Raw genomic sequence first — 13553 nt, 5'->3', positions numbered from 1 at the left:
AAGTTGATTTAAATCTATTGATCGTTGTTCTTCCTAAAGAGCTCGAGATATGGATAAAAGTTAACGTGAACTAAGTTTTCAAATTAAGTTCCTGGATATAACCGGGTCATAAAACTTAGAAGTTGATTTAAATCTATTGATCGTTGTTCTTCCTAAAGAGCTCGAGATATGGATAAAAGTTAACGTGAACTAAGTTTTCAAATTAAGTTCTTTGATATAACCGGGTCATAAAACTTAGAAGTTGATTTAAATATGTTGATCGTTGTTCTTCCTAAAGAGCTCGAGATATGGATAAAGATTAACGCAAACTAAGTTTTTCAAAGATTGTAACCAAATTGCGTAGGGGCAAGAAAGAGAATCAATTAAAAATAAAATTATGTTAAATTGTCTCGAGGTGGAAACACATCATGCATAGGTTACACAAAAAAAAAAGAGTTAAAAATAGTGAAGGAAAGGGCACAAGAGAAGAAAGCCCTAAGCTCCACCAGGTGGCCCCTTGGAGGTCGCTGTCTCGCCTTGCTCAGCTGCACTAGAGCCATCCCCGGTCTCAGAGGGCGCTTCTTTATCAAGGCGAGCTTGGAACTTCACCAGCAAGCGCTCCCAAAGGCTCGCTGACAGGAAGGAGAAGTCAGCATCCGGGTTGTAGACCCAGCAATGGTAGAACCGGTCTTCCAAGGCTTTTTCCGAAGCTGTCTGCTCGGCCTCCAGGGCGGCCTTGGCCTCAGCCTTCGCGGCATCTAGATCTGTCCGCGAGGTGGCGAGGGCGGTCTCGAGCTCTTGGACCTTCGAGCGGGTCTTTTACAACTCGGCCCGCGAGGCCACCAAGGCGTCCTTAGCCGCCTGCTGAGAGGTCTGGTGTTCGCTCCTCATATCCTCGAGCTGAGTTTTGGCCCTGGCGATGCTTCGGTAAAGAACAACGACACCCTGTGAGAGATGAGGGATAATTGCCTTAGAAAAAAGAGAAAGAAAAAATAGGGCAAAGTGTAATAATAAAAAGCCATAAAAGGGTAAGTCAGCTTACCGTTAGGTTCATGCCCATTGAAGACTCCATCATGCCCACCGGGCTCATTGTCTCGATGGCCCGAAGCTCCTTCTCAGTGAACTTGAATATGTGGCTGACGGCGTAGTTCGCCGACTCATACACCGTTCCCCGAAAGGCCTCTGGGATCTTCTCCAGGTCCTGGGGATTGACTGGGATGCGTACCTTGGAGGGCACAATCACCGAAACCTCAAGCTCCGTTCTGCGTCCCGGGCGGCGGCCGAAGCTCGCGGAGGGGGTGGGGGCATGTTGCTTACCCCTGCAACAGAAGGGACCGCTCCCACGACCTGGGCAGCTGGGGCTTTCTCCTTCTCCTTTGCAAGAGACTTGGTGAGGGTCCCGGCGGCGTGCTTGGACTTCCGGAGCCTTTTCATTCTTGGCCCAGCGGCCCCAGCTGCGGGGTTCCCCCCGGCGAACGCACCTCGCGGCTCTCTTCGGGCTGAGACATCTCTTCTGTCAAAACAAAGGCATGATTAGTACAAGAGTTAGCAATCACACAGAAACAAAAACAAAGGGGGAAAAAGATAAATTAAAGTATATGCATACTAGAAGGGATCCTACCCCCCGGGCTAGAAGAACCTATGGTTACGACCATCGGCTCCGGAACTCCCGCAGGAGAATCTAGGTCGATCATCTCCCGAGCTGGTGGAAGTTCTGGATCTGACTCCGGTTCCGGACTAGATTCTTCTACATATTGCCTAAGCCCCGGAGCTACGGCACCCCTCCGGAGTGATGGCCATGACCGAAGGTTGGTCCATACTCCTCAAATAGGAACGACCTAAAGGCTAGGGTGTTATCTACTAATACGATACCCCTAGGCCGGCTATCTTGGTAGTCCAGCACAAGCCGATCGACACAGTGGAGCAGGGTTGTGTTCAGGTTTGGATCACTTCGGTGACGATGGATGAGCTGCCTAGGGTTGAACCTAGCTTGCCGGGGGTCTGCTGTGGCCCTATCTAAACTCCTAAACAAGTAAGGGTTACCTTGGCCAGAAGGACCCGCGGCTGCTCCGGACTGGATCCTCTCCTCGCCCGTCCTCTGGGCGACCTCCAACGCCCGCTTCCTATTCCTCACGAGGGGAACTTCGTCTTCCTCATCCTCCTCATCTTCATTCCCCACGACCTCCTCCACGATGATGGGTCCGGTGTCGCGAGCTAGGGGAAGCCCCCGGGGCCTCCTTAGGTTCAAATTCTGATTTGGGAAAATCAGCTTGCAGGCTACCATCGTCTCGTCTGTTACGAGCACGCGGTAATCCTTCTCACTGAGGGGCAAGCCCGCCAGTGTCTCGTATTGGGCCCCGAGGGTCACAGATTTCTCTGTCCTCGCGAAGATGGCTGCAGGATTAATCTAAGTCAGAGAGGAATACGGGAGGAGCTAAATGACACTTAACTTACGAGCTAAGTATATATATAAAAAAAACTTACGAGGACGATAGAAGTAGTGGAGCTCGCAGTTTCTGAACCCCGTCGACATGAAGAATTGATCCTTGAAGTCGTTGGGGTGGCTGGGAAACTCGATGCCTGCAGCCGTAATAGGAAATCAGGTTAGGTAGTAAAACCCGTCGCCTCGCCCCCGCTGATCCGGGCTGTCCTTGAGGCAGAAGAAGTACAAAATGCCCGCTGGAGTGGGGACCTCCCACTCATGCTTCAAAAATAAATATCTCAACCCCGCCAACAACCAATAAGAGTTGGGGGGGGGGGGGGGGGGGGGGGAGCTGAAATGGGGCTAACTTCACATAATTTAGGAAGTCAGCAAAATACTGGTCCAGCGGATGGAATGCCCCCGCCTTGAAATGCTCGCCGCTCCAGGCCGCGAATTCCTCATCAAGCGGCACGCAGCTCCGCTCGCCTTTCGCGGGAGGTCGGGCAATCACTGACGCTCTCCCCAGCCCGATGTTGTGGGAGAGGAATAACTTGTTGATCTTCGTCTGGTCGGTAATCTTTGAGACGATCCTCTCCGCCTCGAAAAATGCATCAGGAGCCACCTCGAGCTCCTTCTCCACTGCCGGCCCAAAGTTGGGGATCGGGGATTCCGGCATCACCGCCTTTCCTTTGTCTTGCTGGGAGGCCGAGCTGCCGACGGTCTTCTTTGGAGCGTTCCTCTTCGGTGCCATCTGGTCGCCCAGTGAACAAAAGAAAATATTTCAGAAAAGGCGACTCAAGCGTGAGGAAAAATCAAATGTTCTTTGCACGAGCTGGGCTGGTAAGCCCAGCTCGTGGAGAGTGAGACCACGCGGTTTTATGAACACGCGCCTGTGCTCCCAAAAAATCCCTGATTACTCGGAATTTGTGTGTCAGAAGGGTCAGGATAGAATTGTCCTTGGAGGGAAAGTTTCAGTAGGCAAAGAGGGCAAAACCGCTTGTGAAGCGTGTCCCCTAAACTACCCGGTTTTGCACCCAAAATTCCAAAACTCCTACCCAGAAATTTTCCCCAGAAAATGCATCCTGTAAACCGTACTCCTAAACGATTTCCTACAGCAAAAATACCCTAACCTAAAAGGCTTTCACCCGTCATACCCACAAAAACCAGTAAACCCTTGCATGTGGCTACAGTAAATATTTACCTAAGCTACAGTGAAAAATATTTTCAAAACACGCATGGTTAGGAGACTTACAGAGTGTTTGGTTGGGAGGAGGATGAAGGTGTCGCCTAGGTGGGAGCTTCGCCGGAATATTTATTTCCAAAGCTTTGAAGGAGTCCTCATGCCTGAGCTTCTTGAACGCTAAAAATAGCAGTCGGCAAGGAGAGGGTTTTTCTTCTGAGATGAAGAGAGAAGAAGGAGAGGAGTTCTGAGAAATTTCAAATGAGAGGTGGCTCGTGCGTAGGATGACCACCCCTTTTATATACGTGAAGGGTCGCGTAAAAAGGGCCGTTGGATGGCCCTGATGTGGGATCCAAGGCCCTCCTTATCTATTGATTTGACCACACTTATGTGTCTGGTTTAGGAATTAATCATGAATGTCACAGAGTTGATACGATAGGTAAGAAGGTCACGGGATGACCTTCTTACCAACTCCCAGGTGCCTTCTCCTATTAATATGGAGACCCTGGGAGTAAATAGGGGTTGGATTCTCTCTTGTAAGAAATACCCTGTAATCGTATACCCAGAACACATCAATAATATTGACTAGTGGAGTAGAAGGATTTTAACCTTTGAACCACTTAAAAAACGTGTCTTGAGTCACCATTTCATTTCCTAAGATCATATATCTGTTTCGGTTCAACCTAAGCACTAATCCCTTTCTCTTCTTTTCTTAATTTCCTGTTGGCGAAGAACCGCATCAACATATACTATAATCAAGACTTTGCCTTAATAATAAATAAATGTCTTTTTTATACTTTTTTTTTCTCTTCTTATTTTTTAATATAAATTAAATTCTTTATTACTTTTTTTTTTTTTTAAAATCACACTTATCCATTAATAAAAAATATATTTCATAAAGAAATTCATTTCTACAATTCATTGTCTAAAACATTTAATATAACTCTTACATTAAAAAAATAATCACAACTTTTAAATGTTAAATAAAAAAATATATAAACTTAAATAATTTTAATCGTGTATAAAAGTATGCACTATTATAACTCACAATGTTTTCTTTTAGCAAATAAATAACCATATTTTTGGGAAAATATGGTATTTTTGAAAAAAAAATGGCATTTTTGCAAATTTGGGCTTTTCGGCCCAAAATCAAAAATGGCCTAGCCAACCCAAAATGAAACCCAAACCCGAACCCAAGAGAACCCGAACCCGAAAAAACCCAAAAAAATTTGATCGGTTTCGGTACCATGTTTCTAAACCCGAAACCTGCAAAACCCAAACCCGAAACCTGAAAATCCGACCCATGTGCACCCCTACTGTAAACTATTCGAAATCTTCTAAAAATTTGCAGGATGCCCTAAATAGCTACAATATACACAGTCATAAAAAAAAAATCGCGCCGAAAATTGTTCACGGGTCGGGAATACTGAGAGCCCCACTGGTAAGACTTAAAATGAAGCCTCTATAGGAGAATTCCCATATATATATAATCGATTATAGTTATAACTTTGTCCAGTAAAAAATTGAAATTATAAAAGATTATTATTCTCATATATATATATATATACTAGCTATATTTGAAAATTGACATACATTTAAAAAATGAAAAATTTACAATATTATATGTTCATAATAAATACATGTTTTTCATCAAGTAACCCTTCCAAAAATTTAAAAAAATCAAAATTTATTCTTAGAAATATTAATTAACAACTATAAATATGGATAATTGATTTTAATCAAATGGTTAATATTAAAGTTACCATCCATGGATAATAACTATTAAAAGTGCACCCATATATATATATATATGTTGACGCGGTTCTTTGCCAACAGGTAATTAATAGAATAAGAGAATGTGATTAGTGCTAAGTAATGAACTGTAACAGATGAATGATCTTGAAATAAAATGGTGACACGAATACTTTTTTAGGTGGTTCAAAGGTTAAAATCATTCTACTCTACCAGCCAATATTATTACTAGTTTTCTGGTATTCTTTACAAGGTATTTCTTTACATAATAGAATCCAACCCTTTGCAACTCCTAGGGTCTCCATATTTATAGGAGAGGGCACCTGGGGGTTGGCAAGGGGGGTCATCCCGTGACCTTCTTACCTATCATGTCACTTCTGTGACATTCATGATTAATTCCTAAAACTTGACAAATGAAGTGTGGTATAATCAATAGGTAAGGGGGATAATGGGCCGCAAGGCCCAACCTAGTCGTGGGTGCCTGAACATGCACGTTTATGCTGTGTGTCCGAGAATTTAGGGATATATCAAACACATGATGTCTGATATATGCACGTTTACATTGTGTGGTTGACTTTATAAAGGGTCACAACTTCCAACTCAAGCACGTGCCTCGAGCTGGATGTCTTCTGCGCCTGTGGTGTCTATACTTCTGACCCGACTCCTTAGTAACCTTATTAAGCCTTTGGCTATATCGAGCTAAAGAGGTGGGACCTGGTAACAGTAGCTCCGGGTACGTGGCATCCACGTGGCTGATATAATTATGCCATACCTCAGCTCGCTAATAGCCCGTGTAGAATTAGGGCATACATTTTCCCCCCAAGCCCCTGCTCGTGGCACACGACGCCACCTGGGGCCCAGTGGGGGCTTTTAGGCTTCCTTGTGGACTCTTCACATTCCACCCATTACGCAGGCGTCGAATACGTGGAGCATCGTGGTTGGTGACGGTATGTCTTCCGAGATCTGCATGAAATGGCCTAGCCTAGACTCGGCCGTCGTTTCGCCTTTCGAGTAGAGAGCCTCGTATTCTACATCAAGGAAATCCAATGGCCCTCCTCACTTGGCCTCTTACGTATATAAAAGGGGTGGCCACCTTACGCATGGGCCACCCGTTCATTTGAAAATTTTCTTATTTTCTCATCTTCTTCTTCTTTCTCAGTCTCAAAAAACCCTCTCTTTCTTCCGGTTATTGTTCCCAGAGTTCCAGAAGTCCAGGCGCGAGAGCTCCTTTGAGGCTTTGGCACCAGCTATTTCGACAAGGCTCCAACCTAGAAGACCCTTTTAGCCTCCTCACAGCAAAACATTATGTAAGTTATCCGCTTATGCGTGCTTTAAATTTCCTCTTCACTGTTGCTTAGGCAAATTGTTTCTGTAGCCGCATGCAACATTCTGTTGGTTTTTGTGGGTTTGATAGGCGTAGGTTTTTACTCAAGGGCATCGATCGTAGAAAAAAACCATTTAGGAGCATGACTCATAGGGTACGCTTTCTGGGGAAATTTTCTTGGTAGGATTTTTGGTATGCCCGTTTTAAATAACCAGCCTTTTGGGTGCAAAATCGGGTAGCTTAGAGGACACACTTCACATGCGGTTTTGCACTGTTTTCCTACTGAAACTTTCCTTCCAAGGCAAACTTTTATCCTGACCCTCCTGAAACACGGATTCCGAGTTATCGGGGATCCGTTGGGAGTACAGGTGCGTGTTCATAGAACCGCGTGGTCTCACTCTCCATGGGCTGAGATTACCTCAGCCCGTGTAAAGGAAACACTTCGCACCAGATTCTTTCCTATGCTTAGGTCGCCTTTTCTAAAATTTCTTCTTTTGTTCGTTAGGCGACCAGATGGGACCAAAGAAGAATGCCCCTAAGAAGACTGCTGGCAGCTCATCTTCTCAACAAGCCAAGGGAAAAGAGGAGGTCGCGGACTCTCCAATCCCCGTTTTCGGTCCAGCCATGGAGAAGGAGCTCGAGGTGGGGCCCGACGCCTTCTTCGAGGCCGAGCGGATCGTCTCGAAGATCACCAACCAAGGGAAAGTGAATAAGATATTCCTTTCCCACAATATTGAGATTGGGAGGGGCGCCCTAAACGCCCGACCTCCACTAGAAGGCGAGCGGAGTTGCGCGCCGCTCGATGAGGAATACGCGACCTGGAGTGACGAGCACTTCAAGGCTGGGGCCTTCCTTCCACTGGACCAGTACTTCGCGGATTTTCTCAACTACGTGAAGCTGGCTCCTTTCCAGCTCCCCCCTAACTCCTACCGTTTGTTAGCAGGGCTGAGATATTTATTCCTGGAGCAGGAATGGGAGGTCCCCACGCCTACGGACATCCTTTACTTTTTCTACCTCAAGGCCAGCCTGGAGGAGAGGGGGCAAGGCGACGGGTTCTACTATCTGACCCATTTTCCAAACACGGCTGCGGTAATCAAGCTGCCCAGCCACTCCAACAACTTTAAAGACTAGTTCTTCATGTCGAAGGGGTTTCGCAATTGCGAACATTACTACTTGAACCGCCCTCATAAGTACCCTTTGCTCTTAGCTCGTTAGTTGATTATTGATTATCTTCCTTTATTAGTTCCTTACTTAGAGACAACCATGCAGCCATTTTCGCGAGGACGACCAAGTCCGTGACCCTTGGGGGTCAATACGAGACATTGGCGGGGATGCCCCCCAGCAAAAAGAATTATCACCAGCTCGTGCCGGACGAGACGATGCTGGCGTGCAAGCTAATCTCCCCAGGCCAGACTTTGGCCTTGAGGAGACCGCGGGGCCTCCCTCCAGCTCGCGAGATAGCGCCCATCCCCAAGGAGGAGGCCATGAGAGAAGAAGAGGACGAGGAGGACAAGGAGCCTTTCGTGAGGCGGAAGCCGGCGCTGGAGGTCACCCAAGAAACAGACGAGGAAAGGGCCCAGTCCGAAGCAGCAGCCGGTTCCTCTGGGCAAGGTAATCCTTATATGTTTAGGGACTTAGATAGGGCCACTGAAGACCTTCGGTTAGCTAGGTTCAATCCTAACCAGCTCGTTCAACGTCATCGAAGTGACCCAGACCGCGACGTAACCTTACTCCAATGCGTCAACCAGCTCGTGCTGGATTACAAAAGTAGCCGCCCTAGGGGCACTGTAGTCATAGATAACACCATATCTTTTAGGTCGGTCTTTTTTGAGGAGTATGGGACTAATCTTCGGTCGTGGCCCTCCCTTCGGGAGGGTATAGTACCTACGGGTCTTAGGAAATATGTAGAAGAGTCTAGTTCTGAGCCAGGTTCGGACCCAGAGCCTCTTCCAGCCCGCGAAGTCATTATCCTAGATTCCCCCGCTGCAGCTCCAGGGCTGGTGGTTGTGACCATAGATTCCTCCTCTAGCTCGAAGGGTAGGATCCTTTTCAAAATACTTGAGATCTATTTTCCGTTTAACCTTTGTTGTCTTGCCTAAATATTTCTACTTGTATATTAATACTTTGCCTTTGCTTTCTCAGAGGAGATGTCTCAGCCCGGGAGCAACGACCTGCGAGCTATGTTCCTCCGAGGGAACCCTTCCTCTGGGGCCTCTGGGCCCATGGTGAAAAAGCTCCGGCTGGCGAAGAAGGCCATCGGGAGTACCTCTAAGTCCCCTGCAAAGGGGTAAAACCAGGCTCCGGCAGCTCAGGAGAAAGTGCCTCCGCCCCTTCCTGCAACGAAGATGCCTCTTCCTCCCCCGCGAGTTCCCGACCCTACTCGGGAAACGGAGGTGCCCACCGGGACCTTGTCAACCACAACCCCCGAGGTACGCGTCTCGGTGAAACCCCGGGCTCTGGAGAAGATCCCCGACGTTTTTCGGGGAACTTTCTATGAGACGGCGAGCTACACCATGGACCATTACTACAATGCCGCCGAGAGGGACCTGCGGGCGATCGAAACAAGGAGCCCGGAGAATGTGATGGAGTCCTCACTGGGGATGGCTCTCACGGTAAGTTGGCCTTGCCATTTGTATCCCATGCTCATTATGCATCACATGTTTGTTTTTTTTTCTCTAAGGCAGTTGCCTTATCATCTTTTTGTCTTGCAAGGTGCCTTGGCTCTCCATCGGAGCATATCTCGATCTAGGGCTCGGCTCGAGGATATGAGGGGCGAGCACCAGAATACTTTGGCTGCCATTAAGACTGCTCAAAAGCAAGAACAAGATGCCAAGGATGCCCTGGCGACTGCGCAGGCCGAGCTGGACGCATCTCGACCTAAGTTGCAGTAGGCCAAGGCTACCAAGGCTGCTCTAGCTGCGGCGAGGACTAAGCTCGAGGAGGCTAGGGCCACTCGGGCCGCACTAGACGCCGCGAAGGCTGAGGCCGAGGAGGCTTAGGCCGCCCTAGCAACGAAGAGGGCAGCCGCTAGCTCCTCCATGGAGGTTGTTGTACCATTGTTGGGTCTATAACCCAGATGGTGACTTCTCCTTTATGGGTGAGATGCATGTGACAGCTTCCTGGAGAAGTTCAAAGCTCGCCTCTAGCAAGAGGCGCCCTCCGAGACCAGGGAGACCTCCGTAGCTGCCGAGCAGGAGGGCAAGGTGGTGACCTCATCGGAGCAGCCTGGCGGGGCCTAGGACTTCTTTTCTTTCTACCCTTCGAACAACATATATATATATTTTAACTTTGTATGAGGTTTTCTAACCTCGAGACAATTGGCTTTGCCAACTTTTTGCTTTTAATTAATTTGCATCATTTTTCCTTTATGCACTTTGGTATTAGTCTTAGTGTTGTTGGTGCTGCGATTGACATTTTATGTTTTTCTAGAAAAAAACATAATCAATTTTGAGCCAACTTCTAAGATAAGTCCTGGTTGCATCCTGGACATTACTTTAAATACTTAGTTCGCGTTAATTTTTTATTAATCTCTCGTGCTTTTTAAGAAAAACAACGATCAATCAATTTGAATTAACTTCTAAGTTTTAGGACCTGGTTAAATCCAGGACGTTAATTTGAAAACTTAGTTCACGTTAATTCTTGATTAATATCTTGTGCTTTTTAAGAAAACACCAATCAATCAATTTGAATTAACTTATAAGTTTTAGGACCTGGTTACATCCAGGACGTTAATTTGAAAACTTAGTTGGCGTTAATTTTTATCAATATCTCATGCTTTTTAAAAAAAACAACGATCAATCAACTTGAATTAACTTCTAAGTTTTAGGACTTGGTTGCATCCAAGACGTTAATTTGAAAACTTAGTTGGCGTTAATTTTTATAAATATCTCGTGCTTTTTAAGAAAAACAACGATCAATCAATTTGAATTAACTTCTAAGTTTTAGGACGACCTGGTTATATCCAGGATACGACTTAGTTCGTGTTAATCCTTTATCAATATCTCGTGCTTTTTAAGAAAAACATCGATCAATCGATTTGAATCGACTTCTAAGTCTTTAAGGCCCCCCAAGTAATTAGGAAAAAGGTCTTTCGTGGTTACTTGAGATTACATTCGCAAATATACACAATAATGAAAAAAGATTTAATTCTCATTGCTTAATAAACAAAAAATGGCCTTTCTGAGTAAGCCTCACAAGGGTATTACTGATAATATTTCTTTAAATGGATGGCGTTCCAAGTTCATGGGACTGCTTCTCCGTTAAGCAGAGCTAACTTGTAGGTTCCTTCTTTTATGACCACGGTTATTTGATATGGCCCTTCCTAGTTCGGTCCCAATACTCCGTCTTTGGGGTCCTTACTGGCTAAGAAGACTCTCCTGAGGACCAGGTCACCAATGCTAAAGGTACATTTTCTGACCTTTGAGTTGAAATAACGAGTGGCTTTTTGCTGGTAATACGCGAAGTGGAGCTGTGAATCTTCTTGTCTTTCATCAATCAGGTCGAGGGACACGCAAAGCAGTTCGTGATTGTGGTCCTTGTCATACGCCTGGACTTTATGCGAAGATATCTTTATCTCGACAGGAAGGACTGCCTCACTCCCAAAAGCTAGGGAGAAAGGAGTATGACCAGTAGGAGTTCGATGCGAGGTCCGGTATGCCCATAGTACCTGGGGTAGCTGGTCTGGCTAGACCCCCTTGGCTTCGTCCAGTCTCTTCTTAAGGCTCGCCTTTAGCGTTTTATTGATGGCCTCAACCTACCCATTTGCCTAGGGATATGCCACGGAGGAGAAACTTTTCACAATGTCGTACCTTTCACAGAATTCGGTGAAGAGGTCGCTGTCGAACTAAGTCCCATTGTCGGATACGATTTTCTTTAGCAGCCCGAACCGGCAGATAATGCTTTTGACCACGAAGTCGAGGACTCTCTTGGAAGTGATTGTTGCCAAGGGTTTTGCCTCAGCCCACTTGGTATCTCTTGAGAACAATGTACATAAGTATCTCTCTTCTTATATCTTGAACTCTGTTATTTTCTAATACTACTGTGCCATCTGGGTATTGACAAGCAACTTCCAAAACTAAACCAAAGCATAACACTCAGAAATATCAGAACTCAAAAGAGTTCATTACAACAAATGTCTACACATGATATTTGACATTACAGAATCTCAACATCAAGTGTTCCTCTTCTACATCTTCAGATTGCAAAAGTGTTCCAATCTTATCCATTTCCTTCTTGTACTCCTCAACACCATTCACAACAACTTTTAGCACATCCTGTAAGGTGAGTCTCAAAAAAGACAGATTCGGATATCTCAAAATCGACCCTAAACACAGAACTTCCCTCAACAACATGTCAAACTCTTAATCAATTCCTTTATCATCATCATGAAAAGACTTGTGCCTCCCAATCATTATAAGATCAATCAACAAATTCATTATGCCCCATCAGTGGTTGCTGGATGGCACACAAGCAATTTATGAAAAATACCTTGGAAGCTGCCTTACTATACTGTAACAAATTGTGAGAATCAGACAATAGAAGTTAGATTCGGAACATAAGTGCAACTTTTGAAACTGAAATGACATTTTTGTTGGTAATATCTCCATTTACTTTTTTTATATAAAAAAATATAATGAATTTATAATTGACACTAATATTTGTACTTGTGTGTGGATCCAATATTACTCCTGTACATTCTATTAACACGATACTAAAACATGAGAGTATGGCTCTCATATATACAGAGATTTTATTTTAAATTGAAAATAATCTATGAATTATAAGTTGATATTAAGTATGACCCACTAATAAAAGGATTCTGATATACATGAAAAAAAATGTGAAAATGGAAGTCAATTCTGTCTCCATTCTTATTTTTCTCAGGTACTGTGCTCCAAATAACTTCCCACGTAACAGCATTCGGAACTCACATGACCATGACGTGCTGAAACAAATTCTTCCCATGTAATACGTGACTGCTTCCTTATGTTTATAATAATAGCATACTTTATGTAATTTTGGGATGTGCAACCCTATTTTTTATAAGTGACAGTGCATTAACAACTCCACCATTTACAGGAAGACCTCACCTTACACTTTACTTGATCCACTCTTCCATGCTTGTGTTTTCTATATGTATATATATGTGTAGGGATCGTGTTGACCTCAATTCAATCTCCCCCACCCTACCTGTATATTTGGCTATCCTCTTTTTCTCTCTAAAATGGACTCCACACCTTTGCCAATGAATAACATCATTAACTTCCCGTCGTTTGATGACAATCATCTTGAGCAAATGCAATACATTAACCAAATTGTGCATGACAACGTCAGGCTGGCCACCGAGCAGAACGAATGGGAGAGGAGATACAATGCGTCCAACATCCAGAACACTCTCCTTAAGTCTGACCTACAGTCCATCAAGATGGTGGTATTAGAGCTGAAAGAGAATTCGGTTGCAACAGAGATGGCCTGGAGAAAGGAAATGGAAGTTGTGGCAACCGCGATCGATGACCTCTGGAGTGGCTATATCAACATCTACCCACTATACGTCCAAACTCAGAAGTCACCTAATCAATAGATATCTATTTTGTTATATGTACTCAGTTTGGTCTACACTTACTATCAATGGAAACACTGAATATGTATCTTTTCAAGTTTTAATGGCTTTACAAGTCACTTTGCTGTAATACGGTCTTTTGGATCGTACTTTTGGAAACTCTTCTCTTTTGTGTACCCCTTACTATGATTAAGGCTTTGATCAATGTGTAAGGGGCTCTTGCATGTGTAATGCAAACTATCCTCTATGTATATATTAAATGTTATGGTTTTAGTTTTAACAAATCTTCTCCATCTGACTTCGTATGTATTGTGTAACACCGACTAATACCCTGTAT

The sequence above is a fragment of the Humulus lupulus genome, chromosome 8 (assembly GCF_963169125.1).
Source record: "Humulus lupulus chromosome 8, drHumLupu1.1, whole genome shotgun sequence".
Taxonomy (NCBI): domain Eukaryota; kingdom Viridiplantae; phylum Streptophyta; class Magnoliopsida; order Rosales; family Cannabaceae; genus Humulus; species Humulus lupulus.
The sequence above is the reverse complement of the archived record's forward strand: the minus strand, read 5'-3'. Positions refer to the sequence as shown.